At 37.5% G+C, this 21,330-nt stretch overlaps 1 protein-coding gene across 3 annotated transcripts in view; it reads right to left on the bottom strand.

Moving 5' to 3' along the window:
* Positions 1-21,330, bottom strand: part of tmem63c (transmembrane protein 63C) — a 180,952-nt gene that overhangs the window by 99,369 nt on the left and 60,253 nt on the right. Inside the window, exon 1 of one of the 3 annotated variants that reach the window (XM_051920107.1) lies at positions 10,148-10,284. The exons of the other annotated variants lie outside the window; for them this stretch is intronic. The gene's annotated coding sequence lies outside the window, so the exon portion shown is untranslated. Of the gene's footprint in view, positions 1-10,147; positions 10,285-21,330 lie in introns of those variants that run through there. 3 annotated transcript variants of the gene reach the window in all.

Here is a 21,330-nt window from a genome sequence, read left to right as displayed (position 1 = left end):
AGTATTGTACATGTTTGCTGGTGGGTGGTGGGTGAGGCTTAATCGAGAGTGGAGGTGCAACGCAACACAAAGGAGGATCAAAGGATTGTTGTTTAACTCCTGCTTTGTTCACAATTCAAGCACAATGAACTCTCCACCTTGATCTAAGGAGATAAGTCAGACATGACAGTATTCGTGGTTACAACCCAGCAACAGCAAATAGGTACCACAATTCTGGAAATCAATCAGACGCAAAAAGAGGAAATTCTTAAATTACGAGAACAGAGATGAAACATAGATGATAGATAGGACACCTAACAATATCAATGGGGTCACACACACATAAATCTTTGCTTTCGTTCCTGAACCCATTCTACAAATATACCTGGACAATGCCAGATCTTCAGCTAGTTTTAAATAAAAACCCCACAATGGCACAAAAGAGGCCAAACCTAAATTTCAGTGAGTGTTTGGACACTGCATGCCAAGAAACCTGTTTCAAGTAGAGTCCCTCATCAGGTACCTGCTGAAAATGTGGCTAAAGAGTGATTTTCTATTATTTTTTGTTTTTTTATTAAAGAAAGAAATTGTTTTTTGCGATTGTTTCTGCGGGTTGAGATGTACTCCAACATTTAGTAAGAGCAAAATGAATCTAAGCCTATATATATTATATGTACTGTGGAGAGTATACAGTATAAAAGTTTGGAATCACCCAGACATTTTAATGTTTTTGATAAAAAACACTTTTTTTTATCAAGATACCATTAAATTACTTTACAAATACAGCCAAGATATTATTAATGTTGTAAAGTTCTATTACTACTCGAAATGGGTGATTTATAATTTTCTTTTTTACATACGACTGTAAAGTCCCATTGCCAGAAGCCATTATTCCACTGTCCTAGTGGTCAGCACTTTAGTCTGTTGTTGTTGTTGTTCTTCTTCTTCTTTTGGCTGCTCCCGTTAGGGGTTGCCACAGCGGATCATCTTCTTCCATCTTCTTCTTAGGCCTTCCTCTTTTCCTCTTCCCTGGCAGCTCTATCCTTAACATCTTTCTCACAATATACTTAGCATCTCTCCTCTGCACATGTCCAAACCAACGCAATCTCGCCTCTCTGACTTTGTCTCCCAACTGTCCAACTTGAGCTGACCCTCTAATGTCCTCATTTCTAATCCTATCCATCCTTGTCACACCCAATGCAAAAAAGTGTGTTGTTCATTATGTTTAAATGCTAACTAGGACAGAAAAGAAAAGTGGAAGGTCCAGACGCATAGCTGCTCAAGAAAAAAAGTACAGCAGAGTCTGTAGGTTATAAAGCAGACACCTGTCAAGTCCTCAGTTGGCTACTTTCTTAAATAATTCTCATCAACTAGCAATGTCATCTTCAACAGAGAAAAGAAACAGGCAAATAAAAAGATAATATATAAATAAAAATGGGAGAATGTTTGGAATCATTCAGCAATCCACCATCCAATTTCTGTGTTCTCTTTCCCAGTTTTGCCTGTTTTTAACTGTTTTGTCCAGTTTGCCCTCCTCCTTCATGACAGTATGTGGACACTTTGTATAAAATCTTCAGGTCATTTAGAACAACCTTCAATTCACAAAACAGCAATAGACTGATTGGTTTCTTGTGAAAACCATTTCGTTTTGGCCATTTTGTATCCCAGAATTGAACTTTAGCAATGCTAGTACCTTGGAGCCTAAGGAAAAACAATTTATTTGCTTTACTGAATTGAATAACAGGTTTCAGCTGTGCTGACACAGTTACAAAGGTTTCTCGAATAACCCATTAGCATTTAAACATGCAGGATGAATTAAGAATGAGCTAGGAGAGTTTGCTCTTAGGAGTAATGGCTGCTGAAAATGGGGCTTGGCGGTCATTTGTAAATAATACATGAGAAATCAGTTAAGGATTAATAGCCATCTGCAACCTTAGTAATCTCTTTGCTATATTGTAATGAATTTAATAGTACCTTGTTAAAAAAGTACCAATTTCTATCAAAGCCTGAAAAATGATTCCATACTTCTGAATGTGTGTATATGATTAATTAAATAATAACAACATATTATTTTCTTCTCTAATATATTTTGTACTGTTTTCTCTTTGAAATTATGCCATTGCAGCTACTTTTGATTAATACCAGAAAGTACAAATTCCAGTTTAACCTACTGGGCAGAAAAACAGGATACGAATGCACCTAACCCAGTTCTCCAGTAGGAATGTCACTCGCCTACTCTGCGCTCTCAGCATCGCTGCTGAAATAAAATACCTTTTGTCATTAAAGCAAAATGAGCTACTGGGAAATATCAAATAAACAACATTCTTGTATGTGTGGGACCCTTTTGCTGCCTTTATTGCCAGAAAACAATCTCATATAGCAGGTACAGAAAAGAGCCTGTTAATGAGAGTCCCCCACCTGTAAAACATGGCTCGGCAGCCGGCATGTTGTTTTTAGCCGTAATTAACTTCTACATATGTCTGCACTAATTTTATTGCACATTCACATTTAACATGTGCCTGGTACACTCTTGTGGACGGATCTTGTCAGACCATTAAATACATTGTATAAATACTACTGAAGGCATGTAGTATGGGGCTAAGATTGCAAGTTTATATACTTTTCAGATGCAAAATGATTGAAAAGTGAATATTTTATGTAAAACCTTTTACGTATATCTGACGTGTATTATTATTGGACAGGTTGTGCTGAGGAAGTGGTCCCCATTTCCATGTGAATGCAATGCTAGAGGGTTATTGTGCTTTCATAATTCTTATATGGAAGTGAATGCAGAGTAGTGGCAGCATGAGCCACTGCATGCCTACAAAACATGTTTTTCTACTAGTTTTACATTATTATTTCCAAAAAAAGTAAAACAAATTACAAATGGCTATCCTGATAGTCATTTGTCACTCATACTTATTTTTAATAATAAAGATTATGCAGGTCAAGTCACAGTTTTTATATCAATTAGTCGATATGGGCTGTGCAATTCACATTTATTTGCAGGCTGCACTCCTGGCAGATTTTATTATTTTATAATTATGGAAATGGGACAAATCTGGTTTTTGAAAAACGAGTCCCTTGTATTTTGTGTAATGACACAGGGTCAAGGCAATCAGTGACATCATCACAACCTCCTACTAGAAATGTCTCTCTTGGGCTTTATATTACAAACACCCTTTCATTTCTTATTGAACAATGCACATGTTTTGTGAAAAATGAGGCTGCAGGTGCACTTGGAGCACAAATGGAAAGTAGTTTAGCCAAAATCAATGGCCAACATGAGGTGGAAATTCTGATCCATAACTGTCAAGTATATTGGCAAATACCAAAGAATGGTTGTTATGCAAATCAGTGCTGAGCGGAGGGAAAAATATTCAAGCAAGATTATAAAAAGCATACCAAGTACCATAATTAGCACTGTTTTAGATTCCTATATTCCTTCTTCCTGGTAAGTATGTAAATATTTGTTGTTCACGGTTGATGTTATCAGTGTACAAACAATTCCTGGAATAAGACCATTAATCTGAGTATGGCTCCTGCGCTGCTTTTCCTCTTTATTCCCACCACTTTTTGCTTATTAAGTGTTCCCAGCCATTTCTTATCTCACCAGTCATACTTTTCATCTAGTACCAGAAAACAAAAAGCGCGGTTTTTACATTCAAAAACAAGGTTGTTAAAAGGGGATTTACTTGCATATCAGTTACATTAGACATAAGTGATACAATATTCCACTACTTAACTATGAAATTACTATGGTGATAATTGTTTTTTTTTTTTTATATATTATTGCTCAGAACTTTCCAAGTCATGTTGCATTTTATCTGCAGTGTAACACACACACTAAAAGAGAAATCTGAACAATTAAAGCAAGTGTTTACAAATGGCCACAGAGCAATGGGTTTAGAGTAAAGGGTTTTCAAGGGCAGGAAAAAATGGACTGTAACCAGTTGTGACCACTAATGGTGTTCTTGAGTAGACCCTGAATCCAGAATGACTCTCTGATGCTACAAAATCTAATAACAAAAGGGTTTGTTGAAGAAGGAAGTACCAGGGTGTTGTACTGTGTTAGCCATTATGAATGTAGTGAAAAGTCAAGTAAAATGACACCTTTTATTGGCTAACTAAAAAGATTACAATATGCAAGCTTTCGAGGTCTGAGTTGATTATAATCTTTTTAGTTAGCCAATAAAAGGTGTAATTTTGCTTCACTTGAAGGAGGAAAAAAAACAAAACTATGTTTTTAGGGAGGTACAAGGGCACAGGAATACACACAGAAGGAAAACAAGAAACAGGAAGGCTACTCAAGGCCTGGCTATTATACTTTTGCACTTGCTTATCTTCCTCCTCCTCTTTTTCATCCCTCCTATGACACTGGTATGTCCTCCTCCAATTCCTTGTTAGGCGAGCCCTGGCCTCTGACTCCTGACTCTCCCCTGCTAGAAGGACAGAAGATGTTTTTAAGGGATAAGCCATAAGTGTTTCTGGTGCTTGAGACAGCCATCTAAACCCTTTATAGAGAAGTGGGTGTTAAATCAGGCATTCCTACCACAACTGGCTCCTATTCCAGATCCAATGCTATTGGGATAGGTATCTGCTTCCTACAACCCTTTATTGGACTGAATGGGTTAAGAATATGGATGAATTGATATTATGTCTGTTACATTCTGTGATGCAATTTTGCTTCATTAAAACTCTGTATAGGGATTTTTTTGGACATGGAGAAAAATAAAGGAGTCTTCCATAGTTTCTTGTAGGTCATTGGAAGCAAAAATTAAATACAATTGAAGCTTCTAAAATGACCCCTTCATGTTGTATGAAGTTATGATTAAAAATAATTTCACATTTTATTTGTTTCTATATGAAATAATAGCTCTTCATTACGTTGGTATTCTGGGTATGGTTATAGTGTGCCTTGCAGATATTGCTGCCACGATAAGCATCAGCCTCTGACAAGTACAAATGGAATTAAAAATGGCTGGACAGACAAGTGGATACAAATTCATTTATTTGAAATCTCTAAAATGGCCTACCACAAGTAATTGGGAAATTGAGTATATATATATTATATTATATAAATGCGTCCATACCTTATAATGGACTGTTATTCATCCATCATTTCTTCAGGTACCTTCCTAGGTGAAGACGCCCAAGTGCCTCTTTAAGTATAACCTCAGTGCTGTGGGTCCAACCCTGGGCACTGGATATTTGTAGCACAAAGAATTTTTCTAATGTGCTGACTGAGATGTTTTTCTGTTCATGTCTCCTGAAGTCGATCGTGAGTTCTTATGTTTGCCATTGTTTAAGGCCATGTTGTCATTGCTACATTGCATTGTCAAGTCTTCTATTTCATTCTTGCATACACTTTCAACTTTTTTTCTCTGATCAGCTGTAGTATAAGGTGGTCTAATTATGCAATTTTCATTACACTATAACTTATTAAGTTTATTACATAGAGAATTCACAGCATCTGCTCTTCATTCCAAAATGGCGGGGAGATGGCTGTCAGTCGAACAGTTGCATAATTAGATCTGGACCACCCTGTATATCCATACTGGCTAATACAGTAAGACTGTGCAGAAGAGACAGTTATTTGTGAGTAATTCTAATTTCTGATAGTTTATTACAGAAAACTGACCAAATTCATTAGATGACAGAAGACTGGTCAATGTAAATTCAAACTGAGTTTGTAAGTATCACAAGGGTAAAATGCATTATCTTCAGTAACATGTAAAAGATATTGGTAACACTTTAGTTTAGGTACTGCAAAAATACTAATTTATGCTTATGGCTTCTTCTGGTGTTAATGACACTTACAAAGCAACAGTAAAGTGGTTATTCATCTGTGCAATGTGGCCTGCTAAAATAACTTCATTTTGGAGTGGTCTGAGGTGGCGTAGTGAAACAAATTTTCTCCTGATCTTGCATGCTTCAGTATAAGACTTGTGAATCCTTCATATTAACAAGTAATTTTAGAAGCACATCAAATGCCACACTGCTCAGAGATGAACAGCCACCTTCATAAGTGTTATGAAGGCCAAAAGAAACCTTTGTTAAGGTCTTGTTACATAACTGTTGATAAGTAATCCATGCATTTTTGCAGTACCTAAACTACAGTTATTACCACGACATTTTAAAAGGTCTATATTTGCATATTTAAAATCTTAATTATAATCTACAATTTTGTTGTTTCCAAAGATTTGTGCCATGTTGTTATTAGAATGCATCAACTTATAGCCATTAAACGTCAAGCAAACACTATGCATCTGCTTTCTGTTTTATGATCTTCCATTTATATAGTACATTTTTCATGACAGGAAAATTACAGACTAAGGTAAAATGACTAAAGCACCATTTCTATCATACATGGCTCACTGTTAAGTTATCTGCTTCACTTAAACTACTGAAATGCTGAAACAGAATGCTTCCTTTGTCAAAACCAGGACCAAATTCATGCAATCTCTGAGGGATATCCATTTTTATGTACTGTCCGATGATATTTAATACTTTGGAGTCACTCAGAAATGGCAATAAGTCGAATGTTTCATTTATGTTACCATGTTTTAAATAGAAAGTCAATAAACTGCATTCATTTGAGTAACATGAGGAGACACCCACTTCCCAAAGTGCTCTGCTCTCTAAAAGTGCAAACTACCAAATATGAACAGTGTATCTGCCTCTCATTCTTCATGTCATAAAATCATCACAAACTTGCAAGTTACACGCCAGCTGGCTAACTGAATATTAACAGAACAAAACAGATTTGATCAAGATTAGATAAATTTAGTTATTCTTCATGGAATATCTGATGTCACAAGTTTTATTTCTGTATTAAAAAAAAGCTCTCAGGGAAATTAAAAGAAAACCTGGCTTTGCAGGAAGTGGGATATTCTTGAAAAAAATAACTGAAATAATTATTGAAAGAGACATAATGATTTGATAGAATGAATGGTAGAGACATAAGATTTAAAAAGTGTAATTTTTTAAAGTAATCTATCAACATTTGGCTAGAAGAATCTATGCTGTTTGGTTATGCTAGAGCTCAACAAAGAGACGGAGGTTAAAAAGTCTTTTGTTTTTTCCAGTGGAAAACAGGCTCATTTTGAGACAATAATGTCCTGAGGCAAAGCTAATTTAGTGATCTAGGAGGTGTGCACTGTTACTCATAAAGCAAAACTATTTTTTCCAGATTTAAATAAAGCAGGACATCATACACCTGTCTTATTATAGCAGATGAGTGAAAATTCTTTCAGCTGAGCAAGATAGGATGGCCTGAAAGTTGTGTAACGTAAATTACCACAATAGACTGTTCATTAAGCAGAAATGTCCCCTTGGGTGTTACAACTTGCAGAGCTGTTTGAGGGTTAGGGAGTACTGTGAACACAAGAATGTTTGATAAATAGGAGAAGAAGATTTAATTCCAATGAAGTCTGAGCTACAGTAGAGGCAGGGGACATTCAAAAACAGGTGGCAAAGATAAGCAATCGCCTGATGACAAATTGGGACAAGGCCAATTAGCACTTTGACTTTCTTGCCTACATTTTGAAAACCGCTTTGTCTGTACAGTTTAGTATTGGCTTTGGAGACATTTATTGCTTGACCTTGTCAGGCTAACATTTATGGATTCACTCTTAAACGACTCTACTCTTGCATTTGTTTCTAAGCATTATTTGTCCAGCAAATCAGGATGACCAGCTGAAGATTAACCAAAGGTACATGTAAGGAAATAAAGATCCAGTGTATGAGTGGTCCTATACTCACCATCTCAAAGGAGGATTTACATAGCTTGGCCACGCATGGAAATGACCCTATGTGGTCAGCACTGAAGATACTGGTTTTGTTAGCCCATGTCATTTGAAATGAACAATTGAGTGTCAATTAGTGGCCATCGGAAAAAATTTCATAAATGATTATGGTAAAAAGAATACTTTGAATGCCTGCTGAAAATTAAAACAAGTGTATTCAAATTGGAATGGTTATATGATTTTAATTTTTACTAACAAAAATATTTCCAGTTTAGTAAAAGTTTACATGAGTTGCTATTTCCATATACACGGCATGCAAATCTTTGAGTGGCTCAACCTTTACTTTAAAAGGTGGTGATTTTTTTTTGAAAAAATAAATGGAAACAAATAACAGAGTTGTTTTTTTCATCTCCATTCTGATTGGTAATTAGTAAGGTTCAGCGTCTAAAGAAAAGTCTCTTAGTTTCAGTGGCTAGGAAAGCCGACGTTCTTTTCTCCATGATAATCATTAGGCTGCAGTGAAAACTGAGCTCAACAGCTCCTTGAATATTTTATGAAGACCAAGCTGACACAGCTGTAGGAGGTCAATGATCGTCAGCGACAAGGACTGGAAACCAGTGATTTACAGTAAGGGTCTCTAGCAGAGACAGAAGAGGCAGATGGAGACAGAAACAGTCTCCGGAAACCAGTTACCTTAAGTAAGGAAGGGAATGGACAAAAGGGAAGGAAATGTTCATACAAACCAGTATACACCAGGGAGTAAAAGGCATGAAGAAGATGCACAGGCAGACAAGGAGTAGAGAGTAGTCATATACTACAGAGGAAAGGCCTAAAATATTTAGGCAGTTAACTTGTTTTTAAAAACAAAATTTGCATAGACAACTCTAATTATACACATATATGCATATTTTGAGCCCATTTAGTCCACTATAGGGTTAAGAGATGATATAATCCTCAAAAGAAACACTGCTTGCAAGAAAAGAACCAATTATGGAAGAGCACTTAGAAAAAAAATATATGGGCATGGTGCAATGTTTTATTTCCATAAAGACAGTGAGTGGGCAGGACTTTAACTTTTAACTTCTTAGGAACTATAAGGCAACAATGTACATGGCCTGACAGTACCTCTCCTAAGTACCGGTAATAATAATATTAATATATTCAAATGCAGATCTCAGCACACTTAACCAAGCATTTGTCTTGCTGTCCCACAGTTTTCTGCATCAGTTCCTCCACCATAAAAATAAGAACAGTATCAGTCCCTGGACAACTCTGAATTTAGCAGACCATTGTCAAACATCCCCTTCTTGAGTCAAAGTATCACTAACACCCAGGGCCAGGGCCTTATTCACCTCTACTTACAGTAAGTAGCATCCCATTGTCTTACATACTCAGTTTTTACTATTATATAGTTGGCTGACGCTTTTACCAAACATGACTTAAAAGACCAGGATACAGGACAATTAATTACATACATTTTTGTAATTGGATTACACACTGCAAAAAAAATGCATATGCCAAAACTAGATTAAAACTAAATGAAAATCTGCCAATGGGGTAAGCAAATTTTACTAAATAATAATAGCTAAATAATAGTAAATACAAATTTCTTGACAAGTCAATAATTCTTACAATAAGGAAAACAAGATTTAATGTCATGATTTAAATACTTTTCACTTGTTTAGGATCACACAGTGAGTCAGATACAGGAATTGAACTGGCAACCTTGTACTACTCAGATACTACTTTCCCACTGACTTGATTGAGGCATAAAACAGTCTGTGAATGATTTGTCATGGATTGAGTGTTTTTACTATAAAATGTAAAACTGCTGAGACGACTGTGCAATGCTGATTCATAAGTCACTTTGTGCCAACAATACAAATATATTGCACTTTCCAAAACACAAAGCTAAATTATCACTTGAAAAAAGTCTCACCAAAGCATTTGATACCCTTAACTCCAAAGAATCAACTCTCTTTCTTATCTAACATGAATGAGTCACATATCTGTCTCTAACCAGGAGTTGCTTCACTGATAAACAGATTCATCAATTTGCTTCACATTAAGAGCTTGGGTTCAAAGTGAGGCTAATCCTTCATTTGAGCACTTTAGAAACTTTAAAGGGCTTTTAGTAAATATAATGCAGACATTAATAAAAGAAAAAGCAATGCTCTGAAAGATAATTTTTAACATTTTTACTGTGGCACTACTGTTTACACATTAAAACGAAGTTTTTTCATTGATAAGTTATGTGGTAAACAAAACCTGTAAATAGGACATACAGTGTTCAGGTGGTCCCATCAGATCAAACTCAAAAGAGAATTATACATTGGTCCATGCTTAGAAATAAAACAGGAAATCAACAAATCTCAGTACAAAAAAAAAAAAATAAAACAATAATAATAAATAAATCCTACCTGATGCATTGGGTCCCCAGTGCTGATCACTGTGTTTTTATATTCCACCTTCACCACTGACTGTCTTCCCCTTTTAACCCAGGCTTCTCAATCAGTGGCACTGAGCAGAAGGGCTCTCAGCACTGCGGCTGTGCACTGCTATCTGTGAGTCAGCACAGTGGAGCCAAGCTGCTGCTAGTAAGCAAACACACACACACACACACACAACACACACACACACACACACACACACACCTGGCTCCCACACTGTGAATACATACGCCCTCTCAAATTAAAAAAAAGCACACACACAGGCTGGTTGAAAACAGACATTCAAAAGTACACCTTCCTAAAAACAACACACAATTGTAAATAGACTTGTCCCCAATACACATAGATTCCTTTCCAAAACACACATACACATACAACAACATGCATCCTCCTGAAATGAGCACAAACACTCAGATACACAAGCTTATGAAATACACAGACATCCCATAAACCTCCCTGCTCACAGATACACATGTGCTTATTACCTATCCATATTACTAACCGAGAATGCTAAACCGGATGGACGCAGGGACATCCGGCCATGGGCCGTAGCCGCAAAAAGACGTACTGCGCAGGCGCCCCAAGAAATGAGGCGCCGCGAGAGGCGGACAAGACCACAGAAAAAAGGAGTGAGCAGAGAAAAAAGGAGTCAAACGCAGGCGACGCACACAGCGCCGCACGAGCAAACCCCCCACCCCACCCCCACACACACAAGCAACGGACGGGATACACACAAAGAGGACGATTCAACAAGCCCCTGGCACACAAAAAAAAAGAGCCCGCAAACCCCCCCCCCCCCACCACACACACACACACAAGCAACGGACGGGACAGACACAAATTGGAGGATTTAATCCCATTGCACAGGAAACTGGACGCACATAAAGAGGAGGATTCAACAAGCCAGAAGCACACAAAAAAAAAGAAGCCAAGAGCACCATACAAAGCCCATTGGACACGAAACGGGACAGACATCGGACATAGCACACGAAACGTACACAAAAACGACGATTCAGACCCACGACCACAGTAACATAAATAACAAATGACACACAAAGCCCCATTTCTAAATGAACCGTCCGTATTAAACATACATCATCTCAACACGTTCACAATATGCAGCATAGGTAGATCTCAATTCAATGAGGCACTATTAACCGTTCAACTGCAGAAAAGGCTCCATATTAACAGTGAGTGCGATCCTCCTTATTACTTATCCATATTTCTCACGCTCAAGAACAAACAAGTCATGAATTCACGATCACGGGTACAAAACGATACCGCTCGGGATAACGGGACCAAACACAATTCACACTATGCAGCATAGGTGGATCTCATTACAATAAGGCACTATTAACCGTTCAACTGCAGAAAAGGCTCCATATTAACAGTGAGTGCAATACTCCTTATTACTTATCCATATTTCTAGAAGAAAAAATGTCTCGGCTCCAAAAACGCAAAGCTCAACTAAAGCTTCTAACTAACGATGTACCTAAAAGTAAAAACTTTATGAACTGCATTAGATCCTACAATAGTTCATTTGCTTTTGCATCTACCGGAGTAAATATCAGGCCACCAAAAGGCAATGGCCCATACTGCTTTCGCATATGTGCACAAATACTGCATCGCATTGGAACAGTGCACCCTGAAACAAATCAACAACGCAAATATGCACAAATCTATATCCTAGATCCACATGACGCAATCTATCAATCAAAGTGCTGCATCGCAACAGGCACGGATTCAAAACAAAACACCTCCCGTCTCAGACATACGTTAAAGGCAGCGAAGGATAGAACAGGATTCTCACACAGCACAGGCAAATGGATTACAGCTCCAAAACAACACGTCCCAAATACTACACATGCAACAACGCGCCTCTCAAACGGCACAAGCAAAACATACACCAGGAAAATTCATTCGGATTAATGAATGTCATTTGCAATCATTGTCATTCAGTTCACTTCCCTGAAGAAACAACTGGCAATACAGGTAATACATTTACACGTTGTTGTCAAAAGGGTTAAATTAGACTGCCTCCTTTACATTCATATCCTGAATATCTACAGAAGCTTCTAACTAACGATGTACCTGAAAGTGAAATCTTTATCAACTGCATAAGATCCTACAAATCGGTATCCACTATGAACATTAACGGTGGCACTGCACGTGACATCCGTCTTGCAAAAATGTTAATTATTGATGAATGTACAATTGCATCCAGTCACTTACTCAACACCATTCATAAACCTCTACAAACGTTTATGAATAATAATATTCCTTTTGGAGGAAAAGTACTTTTATTAGGAGGAGATTTTAGACAGTGCTTAGCTATTCTTACACATGCCATGCGCTCAGCTACTGTTCAGTGCACCTTAAAATACGCAGACAATTGGCATTGCTTTCAAAAGATACAGTTAGTACAAAACATGCGATGTCCAGAACCAGATCATAACAATTGCTTATTACAACGGGGAGATGGTACACTCACCAATACAGATGGACTTCACCCACATATTATTACAATTCCTCAAGCCTTTATCTGCGACGACTTAGTTACAGACAGATTTGGAACAGCAATCTCATTAGACCAAATGCCCCTTTTAACACAACGCACTATATTATGTCCAAAAAATATTAATGTGGAAAACATAAATACCCAAGTCATTCCATTACTTCCTGGAGAGACACAACTCTTTCGAAGCTCTGACAAACTTGACTCTGATCACAACAATAACCATCTTAAATGACCTTACAAGTTCTGACCTGGAATTACCTTTTACACTTAAACGGCGTGTACAAAGAAATTTTCCAATAAACCTTTACACTGTGCCACACACTTTATTGTTTGCTTTATATTTGCATCATCTACACCGTCACACTATTCTATATCTCATTCATACATCACGCTCTTTGTCATTCCCAACACCAGGTGTTGGCGAGCGAAGCAAGCAGGGGGCGGAGCCCCCTAGTTACTACACTATATGATCACGCACAGGGTCTGCATAAATATATTATTGCCCTTTCCATCTTGAGTCATAAAGAGACCTGATATAGAAAATGAATGAATAAAATTATTTAATATAATCACACGAAGGAAAAACTTTCTTTAAAACATGTCTGGGTGTATAGTCTTCCTTTAACTACAGAAAGATAGTAATTAACTAAAGCACACCTTTCTTCTAAAGTGATAAAAAACTATGAGAATAAAAGGAAGTGGTAGTAAATGTTGCTGTTGTTTTGATGGTTATTTCAATAAAGTTTACATTTAGTATTATCAAATCATTTACAATCTGTTTTTGGGACTCAATACTTTTCTCAGCTTGATTACTGCTAAGGGATCAGCAAATCCCTTACATGCAGGTTGCATTAGGTCCGGAATACTGCCATCTGTTTTTTGGTCGGGGCAGGAAAGCTTGATTCTACATCTCCAATTTTAGCCTCTTTACACTCGCTGCCTATTAGTTTCAGAACTGATTTTAAAATTTTGCTGGTTTTTAAATCAATACATGGGTTTTGCTCTCACTTATTTATTTGAATTATGTGTTTTATACCAGCCAACCAGAGAGCTTAGACCTACTGGTCAGTTGTCTCTTGTTGTCCCTCACACTAAGTGCAAAAATAAGGGGGACAGGGCATTTACAGCTGCTGTACCTCGTCTATGGAATTCTTTACCTAATGACATTAACATCACCCTCAATCGAACTGTTTAAAACAAGATTTAAGATGCAGTTCTATTCTCTATCTTTCCATAACCTCCAATGATAGTGAGGGTTCCTTCTTCATATTCATTTGTTCGTTTTCAATGTACTGATGGTTTGTATTGTATTTATTTATGTTTATTTTATATTGTTTGTACTTTGGCTACAGCATTAAATGTCTAAAACCCTTGAGGAAGAACGTCTAGGTCCTCCAAGCATCTTTTCAACACTTTGCTCCAGAAAAGAGTGCACGTAAAAGACTGAAATCATAAAAACACAGCTTCACATATTTAGACATGCTTAATCCAAATCAGGGTGATCAAAGGCTGGAACAAGTCAAGGAACCAACTCTAGGTGGACACTAGTCCATTGTACAATATACTCATGAAAACACTCACTCTGCCTCGTACTGAGCCATTTTCATCTCTTCAATTAAACTAATGCACATCTTTGGGATCAAAGACCAGAGCACCTGAGGAAAAGCCTACAAATACAGAAGAAGAAGGTGCAAAGTTCAGTACAGCAGGAATCAAATACATTTTGTAAAATAATTTGCAGCAAGGGTGGCACAGTGGCGCAGTGGGTAGTGCTGCTGCCTCGCAGTTGGGAGACTTGGGGACCTGGGTTCGCTTCCCGGGTCCTCCCTGTGTGGAGTTTGCATGTTCTCCCCGTGTCTGCGTGGGTTTCCTCCGGGTGCTCCGGTTTCCTCCCACAGTCCAAAGACATGCTGGTTAGGTGGATTGGCGATTCTACATTGGCCCTAGTGTGTGCTTGGTGTGTGGGTGTGTTTGTGTGTGTCCTGCGGTGGGTTGGCACCCTGCCCGGGATTGTTTCCTGCCTTGTGCCCTGTGTTGGCTGGGATTGGCTCCAGCAGACCCCCGTGACCCTGTGTTCGGATTCAGCGGGTTGGAAAATGGATGGATGGATGGATGGAATTTGCAGCAAATATGTACTACAAAGCAGTGGGATGTCCATTCATCAATTCATTTTCTAAACCATTTTTATATAGTATGGTAAAACAAGCCAATCTTGGAAAAACTGGACTTTAGGAAGTACATACTTAGAGGCTGCAATAAATATACCTAAATATCTTTAGGATGTGGATGAAAGTATTCAAGTGAACATGGAAAGAACTTGCATATAGGAAGTGACCAAGCCTGAGATACTAATCCAATGAAAAAATAAAGTTAGATATTATTCACACAGGAATATACAAAAGCATGTCTAAAAATAAGATAGTAACCTCTAGTAAAGAGGCTAAAAGCCACACACTTGGGCATTTCTTATACAGTCTGTTCACATGATGCATTTGTTTCTTCCCTTGCTCACTGTTAACGTTTAATTTCATGCTGACTTTTTGAATTTACTCCCTCTTTTTCCATTTGAGAGACTGTTGCTCTTTCCCAACTTAGAGCTCCACATCCTACACACAAAGACACACATGGCATATGGACCCCCAAGACACTTAACAGACATGATTCCCAAATACCTTGTTATAATAGAAAAGGTCCTCACCTTTGGAACAAAAACAAACACATACTGTATATATGGAGTATGCAGTGGTAAACAACAGTTCAAATAAAATGCTCAAAGCAGTGAACACTGTGAATCTGAACGAATGGTTGAAATAAACACACATTCTATACATAAGGGTTTTTACTCTGGAATTTTTGTCATTTTCTTGCAATCCAAAAAAATGAAGACCAAATGAATTTCATATTTCAATACTAAAGTTTATTTTGACCTTGATCAGAACAAGCCCATTCCTCACAGTAGAATACAAACACAGAAGAGCAAAGCTCAAGCAATCACATCAATCCATTACTTGAAACTGTGTTGAGGCGCCAGCAGGATATCCAGGCAAACAGAAGAGCTGCAGTCATACTACAAAATGAAGAACATCACATGGAGTGGCTTGTCTAACTAGACATCATGCTTCTGAGGTGCAGAGGGAATCTAGAGACCTGAAGAAAACTCAAACTGATGTTAAAGTACTAGATTTACCTGAAAATACAATGTGCTGGGGAATTGCTTTTCAAAGTTCACTTTGTCATGTGGACTAATACAGTGCCACAGAGAACAACACAGAGGAGAGGAGGGAGGACTCCAGATACCTCAAAGAAGGTTTCTCACTCTTTCAGCTGGGGATCAGAAGCATCAGTGAGGAGAAAAATCTCAGGAGGTAAACATAAACCAGAGAGAGATAAATTGTCTAAGTAGGGCTAAAGGATGTTATATCATTTCTACTCATGTGAGCCATCATTCTTATGGCTAGAGGTGCTACAAGAAAGGCGGCTAGGTCACTTCTGGATCTCACTAATGAAGGAATTCTGCTAAGGAAATGCTCACAGCTTTTATTTCTCAGTTCTTAAAAGAGTCTGTTATTGTTGATTATTATATGCTAATCTGGTATAAAAGGACATGTAAATAAAACAACTGCAATGACTGAAAAGGAAACTCTCCTTAAAAAAGTTGTGTTCTAGTTGCTTGAGCATTCTCACATTTGGCCACATGTTTTAAACAGGCATATGTATCAGAGAGACAGATAGACAGACAGATAGAAATTTGTCTCCAGAGTGAAATTTGGCTTTTTAATAAATAAATACTAGGGGGCTCTGCCCCCTGCTCGCTTCGCTCACCCACCCCCGTGTTTATTTCAATTTAAAGAGATTGTTATTTTCATGGGAATTGTTACATATGCATTATTTTCACTTTTACTTTAAAAACTTTTGCAAAAAACAGTACTTGTCCTTTATTTCCGGCCCCGTGCGTGGTTACATCTCTTCCTCGCCAAACGTATAATGCTGCTCGCATTGTGAAGCAGGGAGTGGCTGTTCTGCTTGTCGCATGTCGTTGTTTTAAGAGCTCAGAGCACATGATGCTTGTCTGCCAAAAGCAATCCAACAACTGCTAGGTTAGATGTCTGTGGACTTGTTTTAAATGATGGCTCACTGCCTTGTCTCGCGTGACGTTGTAAAAACAATAATTGTCATTTATTTCCGGCCCTGGGCGTGGTTGAATCTCTTTCTTGCAGGACGTATAACGCTGCTCGTGTTGTGAAGAGTGGGGGGGGGGGGTAGTTGCTGTCGTGCTGCCCTTTGATCATTTTAAAGCCTGTACAGCCGCTGTCCTTTTTTCCACTTCATGTCTCTGCTGCTTGTGTTGTGATCGCTTCCTTGTGATCATAAATATACACCTGACCGAATTGTGTTTGCTTTGAAATTAAACTTGTCATTGCTTTAACTATTGCGAGACCACAGATTCTCATAGTGTATGTTCCATTATTGTGTAAAACTACGTTTTGTGCATTGAATGATGCGAATGTGAAAAGACTTTGTTTTCTGCTCTTTGCCTTTTATTTCTGACCTCACTTTGTTCTGCTATTTTTTCAATTACACCTGGTCCTGATGATTAATTTCCTTTTGTTTGCGCTAATGCGATCTTTTAGTCGTCGATGTATCATTTATGACGTATTGTCCTTTGTATGCTTTATATGTACTGAGACCCCTGTATCTGTGTTTTTTTTTCCTGGCCGTGCTCAGTTGCTTGCTTGTAAGTAGGGCGTGTCTTGCAAGAATCTCATGTTCTATATCCCTGCGAGACGCTCCGTGGCCATTCTCTTTCATCTCGCAGGTCTTTTATTTGTCTTCTGTGATCTTAACGTGAAGATCACGAATCGTCTCCTAGTCATTCCCTCCCACAGGATTTTTTTTTATAATAGAGAAAAATAAACACACGCTTTGGTCCGAAAAGACACCAGAATAACAAACCATGATAATTAAAAAGTAAGAAAAGAAAACTTCTGACTTGGCTGTCCCAGTCCGAGTGAGGCATTATGTAGACGTATTGTTGTTGGTATACTTTATTTGTTCTTAAGGGGACATTAAAACTTTACAATAGCTCAAAAAGAACATAAAAACAGCATAACAAACTACAACTAGATGTAGATGCAATAAGCTATGCTTATATGGTGGAATGTTTTGGACACAATGAAATAAATAAAAAGACATACATAAAGGTACTTTAAAATGTAACAATAAATGAATAAAAACACTATGATATGTAAGCATAAATAGTTAAATGTCTCATGAAATATTTTTTGTTGCTTATTTCTTTATGTATTTGTTTAAAAATTTCTTCATTTATGTATTTCAGTAATGCCATGTAACATGAAATATAGTCTTGAAATTAAAACTGTCATTTTCACCCATCAGAGTTGAGAGTTGGGTTCTAGGGAGTATGATGTTTCAATTGGTGAACCGTTGGTAGAGGAGATGCTCAAAGTCTTTGCCCATTCCTTTGACCCAAAAGATTCTCAAGGTAAACAAAGCACAAACTCTAAGTTGTGAATGTACGTATCTATGGCACAAACAAAAGGGTGTCCAGAATTACTGTGCAAAACAGCCATTTTAATTCAAGAAGCTCAAAATGTGTTATCCATTCAGGAGTCTACATCTGAAATGTCCAGCTATAAATACGCCACTTGATGGCAGAAGATTAATGTGCACCCTTACTGATAATCTGCTGATCCCACACTCTCACATTCAATGGTTGAAAACAACAGTTTTCATTACTGTGTGAATTTCATACTGCATGTGGTGTTGCTGAAATAAAAAAACAAAGAAATAGCTAAGTACATAAAGAACTAAGTAACGAAATTATTTATTTCTGCTCACATATCATTCTGTTTTTATTACCATATTGTCACATTTCACAATGCCTTTATTTATTTGATTTTGTGCAAAATATTCCTCCATATGTTTCAAGGATGCCAGATCCTGTTTTATAATACCATGCACCCAGCTTAATATCTGACTGTCCAGAAAATATGGTGAGCCAGCTCTCCATGTTATTGTTCATATTATGACAAATTCAGAACCTTGAAATTAAACAGTATATTGTGAGGAGACCTTCATAAAGGCAAGTTGCCCATAAGCATTAATCTACTCTTTGGTTGGAGAGCACTTTGAGACACATCTCTGGCGTTTTCATTTTTATAACTCTGAAAGAAATGTGTACATGCCTCTTAGAAAATAAACAATATTCTGGTATTTATGATGAAAGCAAATATAAAAGAGTACATTTAAGGGATAAATCTCCATTAAGCAATCAACTGGAGGGAGATGGCGGAAGAAATAAATAAAGTGTGATAAGACAAAGACTTTTAAGCAGGCAGACTTAAGTTAATGATTACTCATTGCCAGCTGGCACTATGCCACCTAACAGCTAGACAAAGGTACCAAAGTGGGATTTGCTAATCTCTACTTTCTGGTCTCCTGCCTTCATTGACTCTTGAAGTTGTTTTCCAGACACAAGTGTGTAAATAACGTTGTTTTTGGATTGAACAGACTCAAGCAAGTGATCCCAGAATCCAACTCCAACCAATTGCTAGAAACCCTGTTTATAAGTTCAGTAAATATAGCCCTGCAACTCTCAGGACTGAAGCAGTCAAAGCTATCAGCAAGCACACCACAATTCTTTTCCTTAGTGTGTACCAGCACAGTTTACTCATGAAGACCCAGGTGTGGGCCCAGGCTGTGCCTCCGGCCTTGCCTTCACATGCTGCTTGCACCACCCACACCCATTTAAATGTGTTGCTTGAAAGTCACAAAATAAAAATGTTTGGACAAATTTTAAAAATGGGAGCAAACTCCTTATTGGTGTCTGGAGCTTTTTATATTAATTGTACTAACTTTTCTCGAAAGGTATATTCAAAACAGCTCTAAGAATGAAAGTCAACTTCTGAAGTGGTGGTGTACTCCATTTTTTATGTTCAACCCACTCCCCAATCAGGTGCTGAAAAAAATAAAAATGTACAGCCCAGACTGCCTGAATCAATTAGACCTGCGATCATTGGTTGTTCTTATTTAGGCATTTCTTTGCATTACTAGATGAGTTTGGCTTGCATCCAGTACAGCTGGGGTGGGCTATAACTTCCAAAGCCCTGTGATGGAATAAGCAGTGAATTAAGTGGCATCAAAACATAAAGGGATTGGTGAATGGTGAGATGGAAGGAATAAATTCTTAAATTTAGCACATGTAACATTGATATTTATGGCCAATTTGAACATTATTTTGTAAATTTTCAAAGGCCCATCAAGTAATCACATTCAGGAATCAAGAACTCCATCTACATCCTTAATCAACAGCTATGGACAGCTATGGACTGTTTGATTTGTTTTTGTATCTTTTCACTGATTTTAATAACATCAATCTGTCTCTACTTAATGTGTTGCCATGTACACATGCTTAAGTCAAACGTAGATATATACTGTAATATATTTATTTTTATATATATGTAAATTAGATCTGGTTGTTCTCTTGTCAATTTTATGTATAAGGCTTTTAATCAGAAAACAGTATCAACCTGTTTCTGATAAGAGAGAAGGTTTGTTTTGCACTTTAGTGTTTATATTCTGTTTAACAATTCCCAGGTTGATTTTCTATTTAGTATACTTACATTTATTTGAAATAATATTAATAGTAATTAATGCTAATATCCAAGTAACTATGGTATATCTTTATTGTTTTTGATGATTAATCTGTGGAAAGCACCTTGAATTGCATGTTAATGTATGATAAGGTACTATATAAAGTTATTATTATTATTATTATTATTATTAATTGGTGTCCTTTTAAATGCACTTGCATATAACACGAGAAGCACCTACTACGATAGCCATGTCCGTCTGCCTTTTCAATCTGCCCAAATAAAATAACTTGGCTCTCAGTGGATTTTACTGAAACTTAGCACTCTTATTCTTAGAGTAAATTTGTCACTACAGTTCAATTTTCATGGACATATCTTGATCAGATCGCACTTTACAAAGTTTTACATTTTCAAAATCTCCCATTAAAAAGCACTGCCAATTTTGCAAACTCATCTGGCTTAACACAGAGAAACATTTGATGCAACTTTGACTACAAATTAATTACAGTAACACCTTAGATTGCGAGTAACTTAGTCTGAGTGTTTTGCAAGACGAGCTAAAATTTTAAATAAATTTTAAATTGATAAATGAGTGAGGTCTTGCAATACGAGTAGTATGTATATGCTTTGTCTGCCGAGCATCACGTGATCACAACTGGTTCTTCTCTCTCTCTCGCTGCAGGATTGTGGGTAATCGTCTCCCATGCTCGGTCTCTGTCGGCGTGCCTCACTCATATAGTCAATATCCGTACGAGTGTATACTGTTTACTATAGCATTGTGACCACGTGTGTGTGCTGTAACATGTGAGTCCCTGTCCTGCACCCCAAAAACACGAGGCTGAGTCTCAGTACTTTAGCAAAACCAGCTTTTATTTAGCTTGAAACAAGAGCATCATGGATATTTATTGTAGTGGGATCTGCCACTCTCCTATACACAGACACAGCAGTCAGGCAGGGTCATAGCCAGGTTAGTGGCCAAGTAATACTGTGCCCTGCATTTATAATGTTCCTTGCATAACCCA

This window comes from Erpetoichthys calabaricus, chromosome 16 (genome assembly GCF_900747795.2).
Source record: "Erpetoichthys calabaricus chromosome 16, fErpCal1.3, whole genome shotgun sequence".
Classification (NCBI taxonomy): Eukaryota; Metazoa; Chordata; class Cladistia; order Polypteriformes; family Polypteridae; genus Erpetoichthys; species Erpetoichthys calabaricus.
This window is presented reverse-complemented; position numbering and strand designations above follow the sequence as displayed.